This window comes from Rhinopithecus roxellana, chromosome 16 (assembly GCF_007565055.1).
Source record: "Rhinopithecus roxellana isolate Shanxi Qingling chromosome 16, ASM756505v1, whole genome shotgun sequence".
Classification (NCBI taxonomy): Eukaryota; Metazoa; Chordata; class Mammalia; order Primates; family Cercopithecidae; genus Rhinopithecus; species Rhinopithecus roxellana.
In genome coordinates, this window is record NC_044564.1 from 107117857 (window position 1) to 107142323 (window position 24467).

Here is a 24467-nt window from a genome sequence, read left to right on the forward strand (position 1 = left end):
AGCAGCACAATTTGCAATTGCAAAAATATGGAACCAGCCCAAATGCCCATCAATGAGTAGATAAAGAAAATCACACACACACACCATGGAATACTACTCAGCCATGAAAAGGAATAAAATAATGACATTTGCAGCAACCTGGACTGAATTGGAGATCATTATTCTAAATGAAATAACTCAAGGATGAAAAACCAAACATCCTATGTTCTCACTCATAAGTGGGAGCTAAGCTATAGGGACATAAAGGCATAAGAATGATATGATGGACTTTGGGGATTTAGGAGAAACAGTGGGAAGGGGTATGAGGGCTAAAAGACTATACATTGGGTACAGCATACACTGCTCAGGTGGTGGGTGCACCAAAGTCTCAGAAATCACCACTGAAGAACTTATCCATGTAACTGTTACAGGTAGTCAGGCATGAGCAGGGCAAAAGAGGGCTCCCCACCCCAACACCTACCAGAAATGTCAGGTGATTGGGTGATAGTTTGACAATCATCACATTGCCTCTCTGTAAGTGATAATTCTGGCAGCCAGTACCAGGAAGAGAAAAAAAAAAATCTACTTTGTTCCCCAAAAACCTATTGAAATTAAAAAAAAAAATAACAGTACGGAAGTTTTCAAAAAATTAAAATAGAAGTACCATATGATCCAGCAATCTCACTTCTGGGTATATATTCCAAAAAAATTAAAGTCAAGATCTAGAGGAAACATCTGCACTCCCATGTTTATTGCAACATTATTCACAATGGCCAAGATAGGAGAACAATCTAAGTGCTTATCTGTCGACAGATGGGTGGAGAAAGAAAATGTGCTTTGCATATACTTTAAAATTTTTTAAATAGATTTTTTAAAAAGAAATATGGAATGTTTCACTAATTAGAGTGTCATTCTTGATCAGGAGCCATGCTAATCTTCTCTGTATTGTTCCAATTTTAGTACATGTGCTGCCGAAGTAAACACTAGATATGTGTGTGTACATGTATGTGTATACACATACAATGAAAATACATAATTATTCACCCTTCAAAAGAAGAAGTTTCACTATTTGCAAACTTAGCATGAACCTTGAAGACATTATGCTAAGTGAAAATACGCCAGAAACAGGAAGACAAATACTGCAAGATCTCACTTTATGTAGAATCTAAAAACCAAAATGCTAAGCCCATAGTAACAGAGAGTAGAGTGATAGTTACCAGGGGCTGGGCTTCAGGAAAAGGGAAGATATTGGTAAAATATTGCAATCCTTTAATTATAAGACGAATAAGTACTAGAGACTTAATGAACAGCATGGTGACTGCAGTTAATAATAATGTATTGGGTATGTGAAATTTGCTGAGAGTAGGCCTCAAGTGTTATCACTAAACACACACACACACACACATGAATGTTATATCAGGATTAATTGAGGTTAAGAATGACTCTTCCTTTACTCAGGGACAAATACCTTCCAGCACATTGTCCAACAATCTGTTCATCTTAAAACAAAAGCCTAAAACCTTCAATAATCTATTCAGACAAATTTGAGCAAAATGAGAAAAACTAAGGACTTCACAGTTACTATATAAAACTATTAATAATCTGTCAATACTTTGAGGCATTGGTGCTGTATTAGTCTGTTCTCATGCTGCAAATAAAGACATACCTGAGACTGGGTAATTTATAAAGGAAAGAAATTTAATTGACTCACAATTCAACATGGCTGGGGAGGTCTCAGGAAACTTAAATCATGGTAGAAGGGGAAACAAACACGTTCTTCTTTACATGGTGGCAGCAAGGAGATGTCAAGCAAAGAGGGGAAAGCCCCTTATAAAACCATCGGATCAGCTGGGCGTGGTGGCTCAAGCCTGTAATCCCAGCACTTTGGGAGGCTGAGACGGGTGGATCACGAGGTCAGGAGATCGAGACCATCCTGGCTAACACAGTGAAACCCCATCTCTACTAAAAAATACAAAAAACTAGCCTGGCGAGGTGGCGGGCGCCTGTAGTCCCAGCTACTCGGGAGGCTGAGGCAGGAGAATGGTGTAAACCCGGGAGGCGGAGCTTTCAGTGAGCTGAGATCCGGCCACTGCACTCCAGCCTGGGCGACAGAGTGAGACTCAGTCTCAAAAAAAAAAAAAAAAAAAAAAAAAAAAAAAAAAAAAAAAAAATCGGATCTTGTAAGAACACACTATCACGAGAACAGCATGAGGGTAACCACCCCCATAATTCAATTACCTCCCACCAGGTCCTTCCTAGGACATGTGGGGATTATGGGAACTACAATTCAAGATGAGATTTGGATGACACAGCCAAATCAAATCAGCTGTCAAATGTGGTTCACGCTGGACACAATTTAACAGAATGAATGAAGGCTGACTCATAGCCCACTCGAAAAGTAACAGTTAAGAATTATAAATTGAGTAAGCATCTCACATTATACTAACAAATACAAAATGTAGAGGAGTTGTGGAATGAAGAAGGATGAGCTGTTGTTTTGTTTTGATTTGTTTTAATTGTTTGGGTGTTTGGTGTAATCGTTGTTTGCTGTATAACAAATTAGCACAAATCTCAATGACCTTAAAACTATAAAAAAAAAAAAAAAAAAAGTCAACCACTGTTAACTTCCAGAGTCATCTCTACATTTTCTAGAAAAAAAAAAAAAAATCTTGATGCTAGAGATTTTCCTTATTGAATTTCTGACTTACTTGTAAAATACCTCCCAAAACAAAACCTGGCCGAGGGGGAAGAGTAGCCAGAGTAACCCAGCTTCTCCAGTCCAAGGCTGGAGATCTTGGCTCCTGCAGAAGCAAACCAGGAGATTGTGGGAGGGGAGTAAATCTGACAGATGGGCTGATCATTGAGTCTGGTGGATTTACATAAGGAACATCTCTTACGGTTTCAGAAGACCTTGTCCCTGCTGAGATTACTCTAGCCCTCAGAACCTGCATTCTGATCGTTGACGGCAGTGCGATGCTGTACTTGTCCAAACTTTTCTTTCATCTGGATAGGAGGGAGCCATGTCAAATCAGGAATTCTCATTTAAAATCTCTGCCTGGAGATGGAGTTTTTCCTTGCGTCTGTTCAGGCATGGTAGGTATCTCTGCCTAAGCCCCTATGATTCTTCTAAAATCAGGTCAAAGCCTTGCATGTGCCCCTGAGCTGCGGGATCCTGAGTCTACAATATCAGCCCCGATTTCCTCTGGGCCTGGACTTAGCACAGGGACTGGTACTGATTCGTCTGTTTACAACAGACCTTCCTGCCTCTTGCCTTTGTTCTGAGGACAAAGCCACTGAAAACACCTCCTTATCTTTGCTTCCTTTTTTCCTTTTGGAAAGGAACCTGTGTGTACTGTGGCAGGACTAACGGGGTCTTGCTTCCAGTTGTCTCAGGCCATTCACTGAACTAGGCACAGTGACCCTTCCCTCTGATGTGGCTATTCTATAGTCCTTTATGTCCATGGATATGCTTTGCTGCCTTGAGATACCTAGCATCCTCTTTCTCAGCTATTAAAACTACAAGCCGGCCAGGCGCGGTGGATCATGCCTGTAATCCCAGCACTTTGGGAGGCTGAGGTGGGCAGATCACGAGATCAGGAGATCGAGACCATCCTGGCTAACACGGTGAAATCCTGTTTTTACTTCAAAAAAAAAAAAAAAAAATACAAAAAAATTAGCCGGGCGAGGTGGCGGGCGCCTGTAGTCCCAGCTACTCGGGAGGCTGAGGCGGGAGAATGGTGTGAACCCGGGAGGCGGAGCTTGCAGTGAGCCGAGATCACACCACTGCACTCCAGTCTGGGCAACAGAGCAAGACTCCGACTCAAAAAAAAAAAAACACCTACAAGCCTTTTCTAGCTTTGCCTTGTAGCCTGAAGCTTACGCTGCTCCTACTGGCACAGCCTATTCTTTCTGGCTTTCCTATCAGCACCTGACACCTGGGAAGCTTCCACAGCCCAAGTAAACTTACTCTGGGGATGAGACGCAGAGACTAGCAGCCAAGCATTCTAGGGCTAGAGGCAATGTAATGGGTAGGCCTGCACCTGGGGCTTGGGCTGGGGCTCTGTGTCCAAATGAAGAATTATGCCATCGAGAGGCTGTTTTTTAAAGCATGAGTGTCCTGTATCTAGCTCAATCAGCATGCGAGTGGTGTGTGGCATTGCATTTTTTGCTCACTGAAGTCCCTAGACCACACGCAAGACCTTATTGCGATTTTCCAGGTTGCTAATTATTAAGGAGAAGTTGAGTGTTTGTCCTTAAAATTTTCGAAGGATACTTTGACTACAGTAGGAACACCTAAAGCCATTTCTATCAACTCCTTGATAGGCAAGCTGAAGTTGAAGATGTCTCCCTTCTTTGATGAGGCTGAAATGGACAAGCCAAAGCATTCAGTGAGATGGATAACAAAGAGGAGGCCAGCCAGGAAAGGTGATTTTTGGCGAACCTCAGTGGAATTAAAATAGATTACAGTGAAATAGATAAATGGATATATAACAATAACTATAAATAAATACCTACTTATTTTTAAAAGGATAATATAATTTCTACTGTTTTAATCTTTGAATAATGCAAAAATATTTTAATGGTTTGCTGGAAGGGATTATCAACTGATTCTTTGTCATCAGTCCTTTTATCAACAGGGCACAGAATCTTACTCATCTCACAGACCATCCATGTGGGTGTGGCAGAAGGCTCCAGAGTAAAATCTCAGACACAGTGATCTACTGGTTAGGGATGATAGTATTTAGGAAATTCAGTATTCCTGTAGGATAAGAGAGTGTGTATGCAGTTTTTCCACTGATCCCCTTCTTTTATGAGGTGGCTCTGGGCCATATTCTTTCTGTTAGGGCTGATATGGAGAACGATGGCGGATCTTTGGAAGGCTCTGATTGAATGCTAGAGTTCAAGGTTTGACCTCAAGAAGCAGCGTCCTATTAGATGGAGCATACTGGTACCTGCAGGAATAAGATAACAGTAGCGCCTCCCTATTCCCTCACTGTGACAATGAACAGAGTCTCAAGACATTGTCAGATATTTTCTGGGGAGCAAAATCACACTGTTTTGGCAATAGATCAGAAGTTACCAGGAGATGGTGGAGGAAGGGATTGAGGAATTATTGCTTAATGTGTGCAGAGTTTCTGTTCGGGGTGATAAAAATCTTTGGAAAGATAGTGGTGATGGTTGCACAACATTCTGAATATAATTAATGCCACTGAAAAACTGTGATAATGGGAAATTTCATGCTACATGTATATTTATGACAAAATATAAGGGCAGACAAATGTTTGTGGTTGAAATGTAAAAATATTGAAGTGTTGCAGAACCACTCAGATACAGACACCTGCTTCCCTACAGTTTGTCTAGAAGATCCAATTTTTATTAAAGAAAAATTGTTGCTTTTCTAAAGATACCTTAGGAGTGACAACGAGAGTGATTAGTGAATAGTGTATCTCCGCACAAACCTTTTACAAATCATATCTTTGTGTTTGTTTTCTCTTGACTTGTTTAGCACTGCTGTATCTCTGAGGGCTATTATCTGTCCTCCTTCCATACCTCACCTCCCTGACTGCTACCTCCTCTCTCCCTCAGATCCCTGTCCTTATTTAACGGTTTAGACTCTTCTCACTTTATCATACAAAGCAATTTGGGTTTCCCTATTTCCCATCTTGATGTGCACGCAATTCCATTATTGGGAGGTGAAAATATCCTCTGTTCAACATAATTAAACCTGTTTGGGCAGCATTTGGAGTTATATATCACAAAACAAAAATAAAAATAAAAACACACAAAACACCCAATGCAACTGGAGAAAACAAACAAACAAAAAAATGAAACAACAAAAAAAATTTCTTTCAATCACTCCAAATGTATTTCCATTAATGAAGAGTTTCCTGATTTTCTTCATCTATTTTTGAACTTGGTATTAAAATCGTATTGGCCTTTCATCAGTTTTCAAAACAGGAAGATTATATTGTTGATAGTATATGTTTATACACACATACACACACACATAGTTGTGTGTATTATATCACCACATTAGATAGGCATACAACAGTTATTCTAACAGGTTCTTTATAAAGAATATAAAATGTTGAAATTAAGCATTCTATCATTTTTTATTTTCACCCATTCTAGTGCTCATTCTAATAGATTAGCCTTGGCTCATGAGATCTAATTCTCACCTATCCAAATGGTGAACTTTTATCAAAATGACACCTTCTTTCTTTTCTTGCTTTCTCCTGCATCAAGAGCTTCTGCATCATCTTCCTTCCCTACAAAATTTACATGTCAAGCCACATCCTTCTTTTGGTTCTCCTTTGACTTTAGCAGAATTATCTGTTTTAAAAATCCATCCACAAACCTGATCATCTCTTGTGCTTCAATATAACAATTCAGAACACAAGTGATAAAAAACAATTATTTATTTAAAGTGCCAGGGCAGCAAACATACTTATAAAATCTAAGGTACTCAAAAAAATAGTTACAAAATCAGAATAATGAAAATACAGAACATAGTTTTAATGAAGAGTAACACTTTAACCTGATTGTTGAAAATAGAGCTTATTGTGAAAGCCTATTCCCTACCATCCATAGTAAGAGGTCAAGTTTAATTTATGCAATTAATAAATCATGAAATAATGATACAAATAGTATTTTAAGGTGTGGAGGTTAATAATGAATGGAAAAGCTAAAAGTTTAAATAGTTTGGTTACCTCTGAGAAGCATGAGTTGAGAAATAAGTGGTGATGAGACACTTTTTAATGCTTTACTTTTTATTTTTATCAGTTTAATAGAAATATTTGATTCTAAAACTGTTCATATATTATTCTGAAAATCTGAAAATTAAATTTAAAAGTAAGGTGGGCTTCATCAGTGTTCAATGGAGTTTTTATTGTAAAATTTTTTAAAAATAAGTTTGACTACAACACAATCAAGTTTTTTAAAGTTCTACTGACTGTTCAAATCCAATTTACAAAGGGTAGATATTCTGATACAATCCCCTACCGTAAAACATGCAAATACTATTTTAGTTAGAAGGAATGCATTTTTAAAACTATTGTTGAGCTCTCACAAAAATAAAGCAAGTCTTCAATGAACAACAGCAACCACCACAACAAAAATTTTCAACAAACCTAAAGCAAAACTAAAAACCTAGCAACTTGAACTCGAATGGAAAAGGACACACCAAAGCCAGAGCTGCTCTGGAAGTGTTCTGAACCCTTAGTCCTAACAGTTCCCTGGATAGCAATCCCACTAAGGAGTAGGATTTCAGCTTAGCAAACTGGAGAAACTAATGTGAGACCTCTCCACATTAAGTTAGGAATCCAAACTAAGTCTATCTTCAATACTCAAGCAATAGAGACAGAAGAATGTATTGACAGCAGCCAACCATTAGGCAAGAAAAACTACATAATGAATCCATTTACTGGTTTAAGCAAATATTAATACTCAGCCCCTCAGATGCCTTAAAAAAATGCTTGCTAGTTCAGTACACTTATTTATACCTGTAGGTATAAATAAGGAAGACAAATATAGCATCAGTAGTTTGTTTATATAGGTTGTACATCTTTGAAGAAATATAGCATCATTTACATGACAAATGAGAAAGTATATTGACTTATCTTTAAGGCGATCCTAATTCTCATAGTGTACAATTTATTTTTGTTTTACGGAGGGTATGGTGTGCCCTATTAATACCAATAAATTCCCTTGAAATTAGAGAGAGAGGCTGATTGGTTTTTGGTGATTTCATGTGCCTTTCCCCTGTAGAAAGAGACCATTGGGGATTAGAATGAGTGCCACGTTATTACATTTCTATCTCCTTTGTATCCTTAGATTCAATAAATATGATCTCTTTTTCTATTTCCATTGTATCACTATAACCTTATATTTTGAAGAATATTTTGTTTAAATAGAATTCCTCCTTACTCAGTGTATAACACACTTTTTTTTCTTTTTCACCAAAGTCACTTTCGTACCTGTAACACTTGATTGAAATTCTATGTATTTCAGGTGAACTTTTTCCTACAATTCATTTTTATTTACTTTTAGTCTCATAGACTTGCTGTGAGAAATAAAAGGAAGAGAAAATTCACTTATAGCTATTAAATGACTGAACATGTTCATATGTTATGTAGACTTCATGATAAACTTATTAGATAAAAGATACTATCCTCATTAAAATTAGAAAATTCTTGTTCGCTTGTTTAGCACAATACTTACATAAGAAATAATTATTGTTATTATACAGAGTTACAATGTGATACCCTTACGTATAGTTACACTCTTACATTTATTACAGCAGTGTGCTATGTTAAAGATACACAGCTGAATCATAAGAGAAAAAGACATGTGGAAGAGTCCATTTAAGGTCTCATGTTTTCTTCCTCCCATGAGCAGTCACAGACAGCACACACTTCAACCAGCAATAAAAATGTAGCAACAGCTATGGGTTTTTTCTGCCCAAGGAAGCCCATTAGAGACTTGGTGACCAAGGCTTTTATTGGGGTCTGCTCATGTAGGTATTATCTGCCTAGCATGTACCAAAGTTCTAGACTCCCAGAAATAAAGCACATTTTTACCATAAACCACATTGTACAAATAGTTTAGGCACAGTAAGCCACTCTTATTAGTTAGGGTACGTTTTATATCAATGTATGAAACTGTTTACCAGCCAAGTTCCCAGATGCCACCCAAGGGTTAACCTTGCAAGCTGACATTTCTAAACATAGCAGTCTTAGGCTTGCTTTATTAACTTTTCTGCACAGACTTCAATTTCTAGCTAGATCTTTTTGGCCAAAAATCCTTAGGATTCTCTGAATGTCTCATGTGCTTAACCTGTACAGGATGGTATTGTGACATTATGCATGTGGCTTCCAATCCTACCAATTTGAGTAGCTATACAGTATATAACAATCTCCCATTAGCACCTGAGAAAGGTTAGAAAAAAAGCAGAAAACTATAAATATCACAAAGTAATGATGTAAAAATACCCATTAGCCTAAAATCTTTCCTTTATTTATTTTATTTTATTTTTTGAGACAGAGTCTCGCTCTGTCACCAGGCTGGAATGCAGTGGCATGATTTCGGCTCACAGCAACCTCCACTTCCCGGGTTCAAGTGATTCTCCTGTCTTAGCCTCCCAAGTAGCTGGGACTACAGGTGTGCACCACCATGCCCAGCTAATTTTTCTATTTTTAGTAGAGACAGAGTTTCTCCATGTTGGCCAGGATGGTCTCGATCTCTTGATCTCGTGAACTGCCTGCCTCTGCCTCCCAAAGTGCTGGGATTACAGACGTGAGCCACTGTGCCTGGCGCAGCCTAAAATCTTAAGCTTAAACTTCTTAAATGAATATAGGTGAAATAAGATTTTTCAGACTGAAGTAGTTTACAACACTATAGTTGAATTTAGGAACATGAATCAAGAAAAAGAGTGATATGAAAAAGAAAAACCATAAAAACAACTAGGTAGAGTTATTTGCAAACATGGTCATTCTGAATAAATGCTAAACATAGGGTAAATTAAAATAGCGACAAAACTTTAAATGAGTAAAATACCTTACAAAGTTAATGTAGAAACTGAAAAATGATTAAAACACTCTAGAGCCATTTTGTTTCCAGATATAAAAATCAAGAAATTGATTTTCTTCTTTGTAGAGTTATTTAATTTTAAAAATGACTTTATAGTGTTCACTACATTAATAAAAATAAAAACATTGTTCCCAAACCAGAAGCACAAAATGGAGAATGAGGAAAGTTTCACCAAATCAAAAGATAGGTAAAAAATTGAGAATGTTCAAAAAAAAAAAAAAAGGGGAGATAAGCCCTGAAACAAGATAAATATTAAATTTAAAACATTGTAATATATGAATAAAACATTCAAAGCAAATATCACAAACAAAATTTAATAGAAAAACATAAAACATAATTATAATGTATTAAAAATATAACAATAATAATAATATATCAATATACTGCATAAGGTTGACCTCTACCAGTTGCTTTTGGAGGTAAACTAAACTAACAATAAAATAATATTGATGATAATAATAATTATTTTGTATTGGCTCACAAAACTGCTCTATTCAGAAGGTAACACTAATTAAGAGACTAAAAGAAACTGAGGTCCAGTGTCTTTAGCCTCAGTCTTTCCTTTCTACATATTTTTGCTTCTTTGCATGTTGACCTCTTTGTGTCCTAATGAAAATTGCTTTATTCATTCAACCATGCAATATAGCAGTTATACCTTATGTTATTCATAAACTTTGTGGAAAAAAATGTTTATTTCTCACCAAAAAATCATGTGCTCCTCCAACATCCTCAGCCCTCTAGTTGCAGTGGGGCCATATGACTATTTCTGGCCAATGAACTGTGAGGAGAAATAATTACAGTTTAAAGCATGGAGAATTCAGTACACATCCCTCTAACTTTCATTTTCCTTGTTGTGGGAAGCATGATAACTTCATGTTGATGAAGGAAAGCTATGTTGATTGCTGAATGATCATATAAAAAATATTCTCTAGAGAATATCTCACTTTTTTCAACCTATAACTTGAGCAAAAAGTAAATTTTTTTCGTGTTACGTCTATAATGCTTTGTGTGTGCATATTGATTGCCAATGTACCATCTAAACTTATTTCTCTAAATGAACTGTCTTTCCTGATGGTTCTAGTTAACAAGGCACAGTGAAGACACACACTATTTTAACTTGAATAATGTGTTAACCTAGAACAAATCATTATAGCCAGAGAGATTTGGTACTCTGATAGGCCAGATATTTGATATGTGTCCACTCTTGTGAAAATAGAGGTAATCTCTAAATAAAGGCTGAAATGCAGTCCTCCCAGGAGAGAAAGGTCTTGTTATTAGATGGAAAATTAGTAATGGTTGATAATAATAGCAAATGACTACTTTATTTCCCCTAAAATGTTTTTCTCACAGTTACGGGATGAATTGTGTTCCCCCAAAATTCGTATTAAATCTCTAATCCCCAGTACCTCAGAATGTAACTATATTTGGAAATAGGGCCTACAACGGGTAATTAAGTTAAAATGAGGCCAATTAGAGTGGGCCCTAATCCAATCTAAGGACAGCTGTCCTTATAAGAAAAGAAAATTTGAACACACAAAGACATACAGGGATTTGCTTACACAGATGAAAAGTCATGTGAAGACACAGTGAAAAGGCAGCCACCTGCAAGCAAAGAAAAGAGAATTAAGGAGAAACCAAACTCACTGACACCTTGATCTTGGATTTTCAGCCTCCAGAACTGCAAGAAAATAAAACTATGTTATTTAAGCCATGGTATTTCATTATGGCAGCCCTAAGAAACTACTACACTAATACATAAAAATATCAGAATCTCTACTAGTTCTCAAAATACTGCTCAAAACACACTGCCTTCGTCAAAGTAGGCAACTCATGTATCATCCGCTTACTGCAGCACTTCCAAGTTAAGGAACTCTAGTTGATGGATATTTCTCCTCATCAGTTTCAAGGGCTATCCCTGAGAATGCAATAGCTTATAAATGAATGTTAAAATTTACAGGGAAATTCTAGGAATCAAGAATCAGTATTAAGAAATACCATAGCTTTGAAAAGCAGAAAGCAAAATACCTTTAGCATACATAAATAAATTGGCCTACATTCAGTAGCTATGGGAATCTTTCACATATTTCCTTCTTTGAAGGGTCAAATAGGCAAAAGAAGTACTGCTGGAGAATGTTTAGAATGTTAAGACATATATATTAAATTATGAACATTTCCAATATAATGTATTCCAGAAACTGATCACCCATTAAAATAGAGCTTGCTAACTAATACTTATGAGTTACAGATGTGTTCAAATATTGATTCCCTGAGCTCTCTAGGCAGGTAGGTGAACACTCTCATCTCTGTTAATCTTGGTGTAGCATATAATCATTGCAAGTTACTCTGTATGTCACAATGTAAAAATTATTGGGAAGCAATACATAGAGAGCCTCAATAAATTTCCAAAGAGTAATTGTTTAGGTTGTATTGTCTAACTGTAGTATTATAGAAATTAAAATGGCCATCTTTTTTCAATCCTGAATTCTACAAATTTTTGTATTTTAGATTTTCTAAAATTAAGGTGAGTCTTAAACTTGTAGCTGCCACACAGGCACAAGTCATGAGATAATGATCAATTCCTATACATCTGTGAGCTATACATGGTTTTAAAGTAACTCTTAACATAGTCATCTATTCCATTTAAATATTTCTAATAGTAATATATTCATAATAAAATGCTAAAATGTGACTTTATCTCTGTTTCAGTTGTGCCTCCAAGAAAAAATGTACCAGCTTCTCTCAGAATTTCAAAGTGAAGTTGATGGTCAATAAAGCAGGACATGATCATGGAGGTTCTGAACAGTACTGTGGAGATCCTTAACTAACCACAGATATCTAGCTTATGAAATTAATGGAGAAGATGAGATGGAAATTTTAAAGAACTTTCAGAGTGCATAGAATTCCCATGGTGTAAGATGAGGAATGTATTTCTTCTACCTTAGGAGGGGAAAAACGATATTAAAAAATCACACTCAGAATTTCACATGCTGACTCTGCAGCTTCGGGTAGAGGTAAAATCTTAAGGAACTGATTTCTCATTTGAGTCTGAGAATGAATAATCCTGGAATTGACTTAGATGGTGCCCATTAGAATTTCTTGGAGGGATGAAGCTGCCTCAGCAGAAAGAAGCTAGAGGTGAACTGCCAATGCATAGATGGCAACAAAACTGCTTGAGCTACCAATTGGAGGAGATACATTTACTTAATAGTAAGAGGAAGGGAAAGAGGTTGATAAAGAAAGCATCAGCCAACATAAACTTTCAACATCTGCCAAACCCAAAGAAGTCAATACTTGAACACCCCAACAAAACCACGAGGTAAGATCCTACCCACTGATACAGCCTCCACTTTTCCAGTTTTAACCTTATGAGAGAAACCGAAACACTAGAGAATGGGGAATTTGAACACTGTGTTTTCACTCCAAGAGACTTGTTTTAAGTAGACCTAAGGATGGGGAGAAGAGAAGCATGGAATGAATTTTAAATGTAGACTATGACATTAGAATGCTTATTTTTCTTAACTGTTAACAGAAGTGGTTTTTATTGCCTAAAAGGAGGTAAGAAAAGACATGAGACTTGCTCTACATTTCACATAAAAGGAAGAATACAAATAGCTCCCAGAAAATTATTTGAATAGGTGAAAGGAGAGGCATAACAATAAAGTTGATTGTACTTTTTAGAGTATTTGCTTGTACTTTTTAAGTCTGACTTTTCCAGTGTAGTCATATTTGTGATAGTGAATTAACAATACATGCATGTGAATTTAAACCCAAATTTTGACACCTAATTTGTACTTTAAAATGCCTTTTGAAATATTCTAGTAATACAGCACTGAAATTTAAAAAGTATATTTTTTATAAAAAAGGATGCCTGTTAAATGCCATGATTTAAGAAAGTCTGATGTTTATGTGATAATATATATAACTTTGATGGCCAAAGGATTCAAAAGATTCTTTAATCAGAGAATGTAAAGAAAAATTACATTCAAACATGGAGTATGAATCACATTTATTATAATTATTTCCCTCCAAAAGAACCATAATTAAATGGATGGTTCATCTTAAAATTATTGACATTTGAGAATTGAGAAAACATTGATAAAAATTGAAAAAAAATAACAGAAGTATACCACTTGCAAATTACTTTCTCATTAGACAGCAAAAGTACCCATACAGATTATTAGAAAGCAGTCATGATGAATGACAATAATTAATATCAAATCAGAAAGGTTGTAGCTATAGGTGGCACTATAAGAAAAAAGTAACAATTTCAGCATACCATTTAAGGAATAAAGAAGGGGACAATAAAACAAGCAAAAAGTACTTTGGAGGAACACTCAGTAAAGATAAAGGCAGAAATTGAAAAAAAAAAACAAAAACAAAAAAAGAACTGTCAATTAGATAAAATTACCTAAAAAAAAACAACATAATATAAACAATTTTATGTGAATGAACATTAACATATTTAATTTTCTTTTTAGGAAAAGAAATTGATTACCAAACCAGCCTCATAAGTTAAAAAACAAAACTGATAATGAAGGACCATGAGATACATAAAGAAAAAAGGTAAAGCTTTATTTTCTATTTAAAAAAATCTGCACATTGGAGAGACACAGCCTTCAGAGTCACAGAAAGTGTGTTCTCTGAAGAACAAAGGGAAGGTTTGGCTGAAATAGGTAGTTCTCAATCAGGTCAGTTTATGTAGATAAAGAATTCAACCTTATTTCATTCTGATTGGTAGAAACAGTCAAGCCTTGATTGCGTGGTTTCCAAGTGAAAAACTAGAAATCTCTGACAAATGTTTGTTTCTCTGTTAGATGTTTCTTTCCTTCTGTCATTGAGGGGAGATGTGTTCCAGGTGCAGTACAGTTTGTCTTAGCACTGACAATAGAAATGGCTTGGCTTGATTGTAGAAAGAGAGGTCCTGTTACGACATCTTTCCAGGAACATGAGAGTATATGACCACTCCTTTACCCAGCTATGGCAACCAGGTTCTGTTTTAACTCTGAGCATTTCAGTTAGCCATGGGGAGTCCATTTTGTCCCCTGGCCAGGGTGAGCTTTACTCCTTTTTAGTGGAAACTTGTCATAGATAGTGTTGATGATCAGCTTATGTTTTAGTTCCATACTCCTGCCAGAATGATCTGGCTACCTGCACTGGGTCCACCTATTCCCTTGCTGGGACTCATGTGGCTGAGAGATTTGTGGCCAATTTGAACAACTTGGTCAAGTTAAGGTGAGAAGATGGGCAGACACCTACTAGATTTAATTCAGTGTATCTTATTGCTATTCAGTGGCATCTGGTAAGTCTATGGATAAGACCTGGAAGTATGCAGTGAAATTGATGTTGGCAAACTAGTAAAACATTTATTCAAGCCGATAAAACAATTTTAAAGAGGAGCTAGGTGCTTAGGCTTAGTATGAAAAGGATTTAAGAAAACAACTGTGGTCGAGAAAAATTTAAAAGTAGCCATGGTTAAAGATGCAATTAGTAAAAATAATTGGTTATTTTTGTGACATATGACATTAACATAACTATGATTATGGTAAATAACACATCAAGATAAATTCAAATTTAGGAATAGCATACAATTTTGGAACCCATATTAATAATACATTTAGGGTCACGCTCAGTGGCTCATGCCTGTAATCCCAGCACTTTGGGAGGCCAAGGTGGGCAGGTCACAAGGTCAGGAGATTGAGACCATCCTGGCCAACATGGTGAAACCCCATCTCTACTAAAAATATAAAAATTAGCTGGGCATGGTGGCACACACCTGTAGTCCCAGCTACTCAAGAGGCTGAGGCAGGAGAATTGCTTGAACCTGGGAGGTGGAGGTTTCAGTGAGCCAAGATCACGCTACTGTACTCCAGCCTGGTGACAGAGCAATATTTTGTCTGAAAAAAAAAATTATATAAATATAACTTGAAGAAAGGTACGTATCTTTTTGCTATTTGACTGTTCCCTGTATGATTTAAGCACAATGAATAAGCTTAGTATGTCTCTCCTGGATTTTGGGATATTTCTGTTATGACTAAGTTAATGTCCAAAAGACTTGATTTTGGAATTTAGTTTTGGGAAGCTTGTCAGACATCACAAATTTAAAGGTACAAAACACAAGAAATTATCTTGACGAAACACAAAATGGAATGTTTTTGAGGCCAGTTACCTCAAAGGTAAAGAAAAACTTTTGACAATTTTCTATTAGCAAATTAATGCTTCAAGAAAACGCTTTTGTTTTGACACACGGGCACACACCCTGACCCTGCATCAATGTGCTTTTGATATTAATGTTCAATCTTTAGAAAAACTTATAAATAATTTTCTTTCCATTTTAGCCAACTTGACCACACACAAAATTTATTTCATCAGATTAATTTTTCACAAACCTTCTACAACTTGCTCAAACCTTTAGTTTTATCTTATACTTCTGTGTTGTTGTTTCTGTGTGTGTGTTTGGCGTTCTACCTTAGGACAAAAATGTACTTTACTTTCCTCTCATCATTTTGACCACACAAAGTTCTCCCTCATGTATAAGAAAAAAAATGACTCTCTCTCTCTTTTTTTTTAACTTGGTTTACCAAAAATGGCTCCTACTTTCCTTAATATGTTGTGTCAAGTGAACTGTTTTTAGTTACTTATATGAACTGCAATTTTTTAACTGCTATTTGTAGATTAAAACCATTTCATGAATTTTTAGCTTCAACTTTTTATTAACAGTTATAAATATATTTAATACCATATAAAAATACCATATAAAAAATTTCTATGCCATATAAAAATAAGATATCAAAATAAACTTAATGTTATCTTTAATAATTAGTGTTTCAATATTTAAACTTACTTAAAAATGACTGACATTTCATGATTATCTATTAATTTAACATACTTTAAGATTTTAAATTACTAAAAATAATTTTGAAACTATGACATGAGTAATTTTTCTAATTCCATCTCCAATTGTCCTGGGTCTCATGTACCCACCTGGCACCCACAGATGATAATGAAGGGCAGGTCCAGTCAGCGTCCTGAATTTACATACCAGGCTTAGAGCTTAGGATAGAGGACAGATCTATCATCTACGAAGATGATACCTGTAGGACCCAACCCCTCTCAGCATGCTCAGGAAGTATAGCTGGGTCAGGGATGACTGGGCCATATTTGGCTTGACTCTACCTTGCAGCTGGTTGTCCAGGCACGTCGGACATGTCCCCAGGTCCCAACATGGCCACTTGTCTAGGCCCCGGAGTTCACGGGCTTATTCAAAGACAAACTCAGTAGGAGCCTAGCAGCTATCCTTTATAGCTTTAATTCACAGATAATCAAGCAAGTACCAAAAATAGTACAGGAACAACTGTTTTATGACCTTAAAACATCTATCAAAAACAGCCTAAGCTCATATAACGAGTAAGTCCAGGCAAAAATGCCTGAATTATATTTACTTAACACTGGCAATATTGAGAACATTCTAATTTAAAGTCGTTTTATTTACCAAAGATCACTAAAGTCATTTGAGCTTAAAGGCATTTGAGTTAGTTTCTATTTTTCTGATGAAATATTTAAGTGTTTACATTTTCTTTAAGCCAATTAGAGTTCTTTTGTATAGTTCAATAGTAAAATATCACATACACAAAACACATATAAATATATAGACATGCAGGTACAAAGAAGCAGATCATATAGCTTTACAAGATTTTTCATTTGCCAGTTTTCATGTAGCTTTTTTTGTCCTTGTAGAGCAAAGTAACTCAAAACTTGTATTTCCAAAAACATGATTTCTTAGGTGAAATTTTACATTTCGAAGGTACAAACCTTAGATCCAAACACATTATTTGCTGAGACAGTCAAGGAAAAGGTCCAATCAAGACAAGATTGCCAGGAAAACTATCTTAAACAAAGTTAAGGTATTTTATGTAAACATGAAAACAATATATTCTCCATGTTAAAAGTTTCTCGTTCTTTAGGTGCAGGGAGGGAGATGTCCTTGCAATTGGAGATTACTTTTATAGATGAAAATGTTTCTTACCAAGACTTTCCAAACAGCCAGCTAAATTCCAGAAAGTACGGGAGACCAATTTAGTTAGATAGTGGGTCTTTTTTTTTTTTTTTTTTTTTTTTGGAGTGCAGTGGCCCGATCTCAGCTCACGGCAAGCTCCGCCTCCCAGGTTTATGCCATTCTCCCGCCTCAACCTCCCAAGTAGCTGGGACTACAGGTGCCTGCCACCTCGCCCGGCTAGTTTTTTGTATTTTTTAGTAGAGACAGGGTTTCACCTTGTTCGCCAGAACGGTCTCGATCTGCTGACCTCGTGGTGGTCCGCCCATCTCGGCCTCCTAAAGTGCTGGGATTACAGGCTTGAGCCACCGCGCCCGGCCAATAGCGGGTCTTTTAAACTTGGTTTATTTCTTGATTATATTACTGATTTCAGGGTTCAGCCCTTTAACAGGGTGAAGAATTTTTTATGTCTGGACTTAGCATGGATAGCTCTGCAAAAGAAGTAAGCCTATTTTAGCTGCGGGCCTATATATCCATATATATATACAGCATACATATATACACACACACATGTATTTATATATAAATACAATATATACATATATACATATGTATTTATATGTGTGTGTGTGTGTATAAATAAACATGTATATAAATATCTGAGATGGAGTCTTGCTCTGCTGCCAAGGCTGGAGTGCAGTGTCACAATCTCGGCTCACTGCAACCTCTGCCTTCCGGGTTCAAGTGATTCTCCTGCCTCAACCTCCTGAGTAGCTGGGACTACAGGCGCCCGCCACCACACCTGGCTGATTTTTATATTTTTAGTAGAAACGGGGTTTCACCATGTTGGCCAGGCTGGCCAAGAGCTCCTGAACTCGTGATCCACCTGCCTTGGCCTCCCAAAGTGCTGGGATTACAGGCACGAGCCATCATGCCTGGCCCTATATTTTATAAATACTTTATCTAGCTTTTTTTAAAAAAGCAAAAGTATCTTTTCAAGTGAATCATCTTAACCATTATGACAAAACTAAAGATGAACTAGGCATCTCCAAAGATGTATAAAGTAGTCCTTACAAGATCTAGAACCACCCAAAGGGAGTTCAAAGAGAAAAAAGTCTTAGTAGTTTCAAAGGGATGTAACTCACGACTGTCCAGCCATACTGTTTAGGGCCCTGCTTCTTAGCAGAGCACCTATATTTAAAGACCCAAAAACCCCACATGCACCTCAGATGGAAAAGACTGGAAGTCAAAAGTTTCCATTGGAAAGGGAGAAGATCAATAACAAAAGGGTACACCAAAAGGTCAAGAGTCATTCAAACAGTTTTAAAAAATAGGTTTGATTGCTTGATCAGAAATCAAACCCGTGCCACAGCCAGGAAAGCACAGAATTTTAGCCAACAGACCACAGGATGGATTGCTATTTTGTCAATCCTTCAGGGCACTCAAAGCAGACAATTGGAGATTTATTTTAATTGCAACTTGATCCAGCTGCCTCTTCATGGAAAGCGAAGAGTATAATTTTCTAGGTTTAGAATAAATGTTTACGGATGTTTCCTGAAGAGAGTTGGAAGAGGCAATCCCAAAAATCCCCTGAAAAACAAATGTACTCCCAGGAATAGACTTACCTTATGAAGGCAGTCCCTTTGAGTGCGACTGAAGAGCAAGTGTCCTTGCAAAACTGAAGTGTGAGCATACCCTAGAAAGCATGAGTGTACCCCAGGGTGTGAGTGTACACAACAAAGTGTGGGTATACTCCACCAATAGGTAACCTGTGGAACTGGGTGGGAAGAATCACTAAAAAAATAAAGTGCCAGAAACCTCATGCTAAGATCAGAAGATCTTGGGTCCAAGGGGCCTTACCTCTTTTCTCCCCGGTGCAGCCAGGAAGATAAGTGAGCTCAAGAGGCTCTTGCAGGTGCAAATGCATTGGTCCAGAGAGTGTTGGGAAGAATCCCATCCTCATCACCAAGAAATGTTAAGAAAAAACCATGAGATCTGTGGAGGAAAAAGATAAAGTTTTAGTTTCTATAAAAGCTAATCTGCAGATTGGGAAGAAACATTCCTCAGTGCAAGTGAAAGTGTGCTCTCCAAAGAATAAAGGAAAGGTCTGGGTTAAATAAGGAAAGTTCTTGCCTTCATTCCCAACCAGGTGCATTCATGCAAACGAAGAACTCAAATGTATTCTCCTCTAATTTATCTAAATAGTCAGGCTCTGATAACCTGGTTTCTAAGCCCCAAACCGTAAGTCAGTGTAAGATGTTTCTGTCAAAGGTCCTGTGTGTGGGAGTGGAGGTGTTTCTGGCTGTAGTTTATCTTGCTGCAGACAAAAGGAAGTGGTTTGGCTTGACTGTGCAAAGGGAGGTCCTGTAACACTTTTACATCTTTCTGAGAACAGAGTACATGAGAAGTCCCTCACCTCGCTATGGCTGCCTACTTCTGTTTGAATTTTGAGCACCTCAGTTAGCCATAGGGAGTCCATTTTGTCTTTTGGCTGAGGACACACTTTAACACAAGTAATCATGGAAGAATTTTAAAGTGTTATTATCTATAGATTATCTAGTAAAGTTATTATCTTAACATTAGGTATAAAACCAATTTGATAATAAATTTTGTTTTTTAGGTCAATTCTGTTTTCTGCCACGATGGAGTAACACTGACCCTTCCCAACTAAACTACTAAAAGCAAACTAAACAAAATATGTGAAGCAATAATTTGCAGATATTGGACAGGAGGAAATGCAGAAGTGTAACTTGTATGAGAAGAAAACAAACGTGGTGAGTCCCATCATGTTTTAGCTCACTTCCTGGAGCATTTCCAGGATGGGGTGCAGGCAAAGAAAACCCAAACAGAGCCTGAAAAAAAAAAAAAAAAAAAAGTGTTAAGAATTTAGGTTGGCCAAAAAGGCCTCAGTTTGCTGAGCAGATTACCAGAAATGACAAATCTATAGGTCTAGCTCGAATGAAGGGAGAGAGCGCGCCCAGGAGAGTTCCCCATTAGTCTCAAGCTAAGTACTGAGCTTGAGTACTTAAGGAAACTTAAGTTCTATGAAGAAACTTGCCAGAATCCAGGAGAAAATAAACCCTAAAAGGCTGTTTTAATGGGTAAAGATAATCATTTTAACAATTATATGTAAAAAACAAATAAACAGTCAGAGGCAGTGGCTCATTCCTGTAATCCTAGCACTTTGGGAGGTCAAGGAATTGGAATTCAGATTGTCTGAGCTCAGGAGTTTGAGACTAGCCTGGGCAACATGGTGAAATCCTATCTTTAAAATAAAATTAAAATTAAAATTAAAAAAATTGGCTGAGCCTGGTGGTGTACACCTGTAGTCTGAGCTAGTCTGGCGGCTGAGGCAGGAGAATTGCTTGAGCCCAGGAGGCAGCTAAAAAAATTATTAAACTAAAACTCACGCCTGTAATCTTAGCACTTTGGGAGGTCAAGGCCTATGGATCACCTGAGGTCAGGAGTTCGAGACCAACCTGACCAACATGGAGAAACCCCATTTCTACTAAAAAATACAAAATTACTCGGGTGTCGTGGCACATGATTGTAATCACAGCTATTTGGGAGGCTGACTCAGGAGAACTGCTTGAACCTGGGAGGCGGAGGTTGCAGTGAGCCAAGATTGTGCCATTGTACTCCAGCATGAGCAACAAGAGTGAAACTCCATGAAAAAGGAAAAAAAAAATCTAAAACAAACTATAAAAAACAACACATTAAACATCAAAATTTTTAAAAAAAAATTCTCAAAGATAAATATTACAAAAATGATAAGGCAAGTCACAGACTGGGAAACAATATTTGCTAAACATATATCCAACAAAGGACTTTCATTTAAAAAACATAAACTCTTCAACTCAATTATTAGGAAAAAAAATAAAAGTTTTCAAAAAATCTAACAAATGCTTCAACAAAAGAGGAATAGGAGTGAGCAACACACCTATAAAAAATTATCCAGTAAACACAAATGAAAACCACAATCAGATGCTACTACAAACATCTCACATACACCCTTGCAAGTGTTAGCAAGTACCTGGAACAACTGCAATTCTTATACGCTGATGATGGGAATCTAAATCAATACAACCACTTTGTAAAAACAAGTTAGAATTTAATGTAAAGGCCGGGCGCGGTGGCTCAAGCCTGTAATCCCAGCACTTTGGGTTTGGGAGGCCGAGGCGGGCGGATCACGAGGTCAGGAGATCGAGACCATCCTGGCTGACACGGTGAAACCCCGTCTCTACTAAAAAATACAAAAAACTAGCCGGGCGAGGTGGCGGGAGCCTGTAGTCCCAGCTACTCGGGAGGCTGAGGCAGGAGAATGGCGTAAACACAGGAAGCAGAGCTTGCAGTGAGCCGAGATCGTGCCACTGCACTCCAGCCTGGGCGACAGAGCGAGACTCTGTCTCAAAAAAAAAAAAAAAAAAAAAAGAAGTTAATGTAAAAGTTAAACATACACCTATGCTATAACCCAGTATTCACCGGAGAGAAATGACAGCATATGCCGACACACCAACTTGCATACATATATTCACAGAAGCTTATTCATAATAAATAGCCAAAAACTCAACAAAACAAAATTCTTTCAGTAGTACAAATTGTAATATATCTATGGAATGAAATACTACTAATCAGCAATGAAAACAATAAAATATGGACAACATGGATAAATCTCAAAATAACTATGTTGTGTTAAAAGTAATTTAAAATGCATAATAATATTTATGTAAAACTTTAGAAAGTGCAAGCTAATCTATAGTAACAGAAAGGAGAGCAAGGGTTGCCTGCAGAGAAGGGGGAAGAGAGAAAGTGAGGGATTGCAAATGAACGAGATGATGTGTGGATGCTATCTTAATTGTGGTGATGATTTCACAAGTGTATATGTGTGTCAAAATGCATTTTGTTTTTGAGACAGGGTCTTGCTCTGTCACCCAGGATGGAATGCAGTGGCACAATCTCGGCTCACTGCAACCTCAACCTCAGCCTTCCCAGCTAAAGCGATACCCCTACCTCAGCCTGCCAAGTAGTTGGAACTACAGTCATACTCCACCATGCCAGTATAAATCTTGTACTTTTTGTAAAGATGGGGTTTTGCTATGTTTCCCAGGTTCGTTTTGAACTCCTGGGCTCAAGCAATCTGCTGAGATTACAAGCATGAGTTAACGCACCCAGCCAAAACTCTTCCAAAGAAATAAATTATTCTATTATTTCTATATAAATTTCGTAAAAGTAAAGGATAGACAAATGGACAATTCCACTACCCATTTTGCAAAACAGTGTAACTCTATTCCACAACCATGTATCATTATAAAAATATGAGCTCATTTCAGTTGTGAATATAATTGCAAATATTCCAAAATAAAATACTAGCTCTTAGTTATTAAAAAATAATAAGTGACTTTTTATCAAGCAGAATTTATTTCAGGAATACCAGAATGGTTTAGTAAAGCAGTAGTGTAATAGAAAAAAATGATGCTGAGAGGACATTAGAAAAAATGAAATTTCTCTTAATATTCTTTAAATATTTTCTTAAGGAAAATAAATTCGAATCTCAAACTAACATTCCAACAATCATATAAAACCAGAATTATTAAAGCCATTCACTTTAAAGTGCAGAACAAGATAAAAATATATTGTTAGTTCACACGATTCTATAATTTATTAGCACTACAATATTTAACTCTTAAGGAAAAAAGTAAAACTCACTTTTTATGGTGCAGTATACTTTAAAAAAGAAATTAATCCAATTAAAAATCATTTTGGTTTTTTTCTTAGAAGTAATAAAACAGTTTTATACAAATTAAATTTTCCAGTATTAACGTTCATGGTGTTTTACAGCTTGTCATGAGAAAAACTAATACCAGACCAGCCCTCCCATCACAAACAACTAGAAAACTGAATAAAATATATGAAACATTTATTTTCAGATACTGGATAGCAGTACAACTGTGGTGCCTAAGAAAGAAAACAAACAAAATTAGCCTTTATGATATTGGAGGCTTTGTACCTGGAAGCCCTTTTACTCTTTGTTTATTGAGGTCTTTGTTTTGTTGAAACTGAGTCTCACTTTGTCGCCCAGGCTGGAAAGCAGTGGCATGATCTCTGCTTACTGCAACCTCCGCCTCCCAGGTTCAAGCGATTCTCTCGTACCTCAGCCTTCCCAGCGGTGTACCACCGCTCCTGGCTAATTTTTGTATTTTTAGTAGAGACAGACTGAGTTTCACCCTGTTAGCCAGGCTGGTCTGAAACTCCTGACCTCCAGCGATTCACCTGCCTAGGCCTCCCAAAGTGCTGGAATTACAGGCGTGAGCCACCTCGCCCTGCTGGAAGCCCTTTTCAGACACCAATACATGAAAGACAGAGAAAGGGACAGACAATTGAGTTTGGGAGGAGTTGCTGAGGATTCAGAGAGGGGAAAACTGAAGAGAGGAGGTTCAGAGATCTTTAAATGGTCCCTTTGTTGATAAACTTAGGGATTTCACTCACGAAGGGCACATTTTGTTCAAGGTAAATTGTAACACAAATTGAAAACTTCCTTATATACCAATGAAAGTCTGTTAGGATATTTAACAGACAATCACAACAGAAAAAAAAATCAAAATTCTAGGAGTCAATTCTACCTGAGTAACACAGAATCTTTTCGAAGAAATACAGTATATATTTTTGTGGAATATGAAAGATTATTTGAATAAATGAAGTAAATGAAAACATGTGTCATGTTTGTTTTTTTTATCCCAATGTGTGAGGCCAATAGAAGTGATGTTAAAATACAATATTTTGTTTCGTTAAATAAAAGCTGATTTCTAAAATTAAAGATGTCCTTTTTTTTCTTTCCAGGTTGTTTTTCATATTTAACCAATGTCTTCTAAAGACATAATAGTTTTCATCAACGTATCTAACAGTTATTCTT

General features: G+C 36.8%; 1 long non-coding RNA gene and 1 other non-coding gene across 2 annotated transcripts; both read right to left on the minus strand.

Annotated features, from left to right (window-relative positions):
- Positions 1-856: 856 nt before the first annotated feature.
- On the minus strand, positions 857-963 carry LOC115894136. The gene has a single exon (XR_004054171.1). It is a non-coding gene; the product is annotated as a U6 spliceosomal RNA (small nuclear RNA).
- A 9259-nt stretch (positions 964-10222) lies between these two features.
- Positions 10223-19494, minus strand: LOC115893906. Its single transcript, XR_004053920.1, has 3 exons — positions 19418-19494; positions 11127-11169; positions 10223-10345 (listed from the first exon to the last, which is right to left on the minus strand). It is a non-coding gene; the product is annotated as an uncharacterized LOC115893906 (long non-coding RNA).
- Between the last annotated feature and the right edge of the window lie 4973 nt (positions 19495-24467).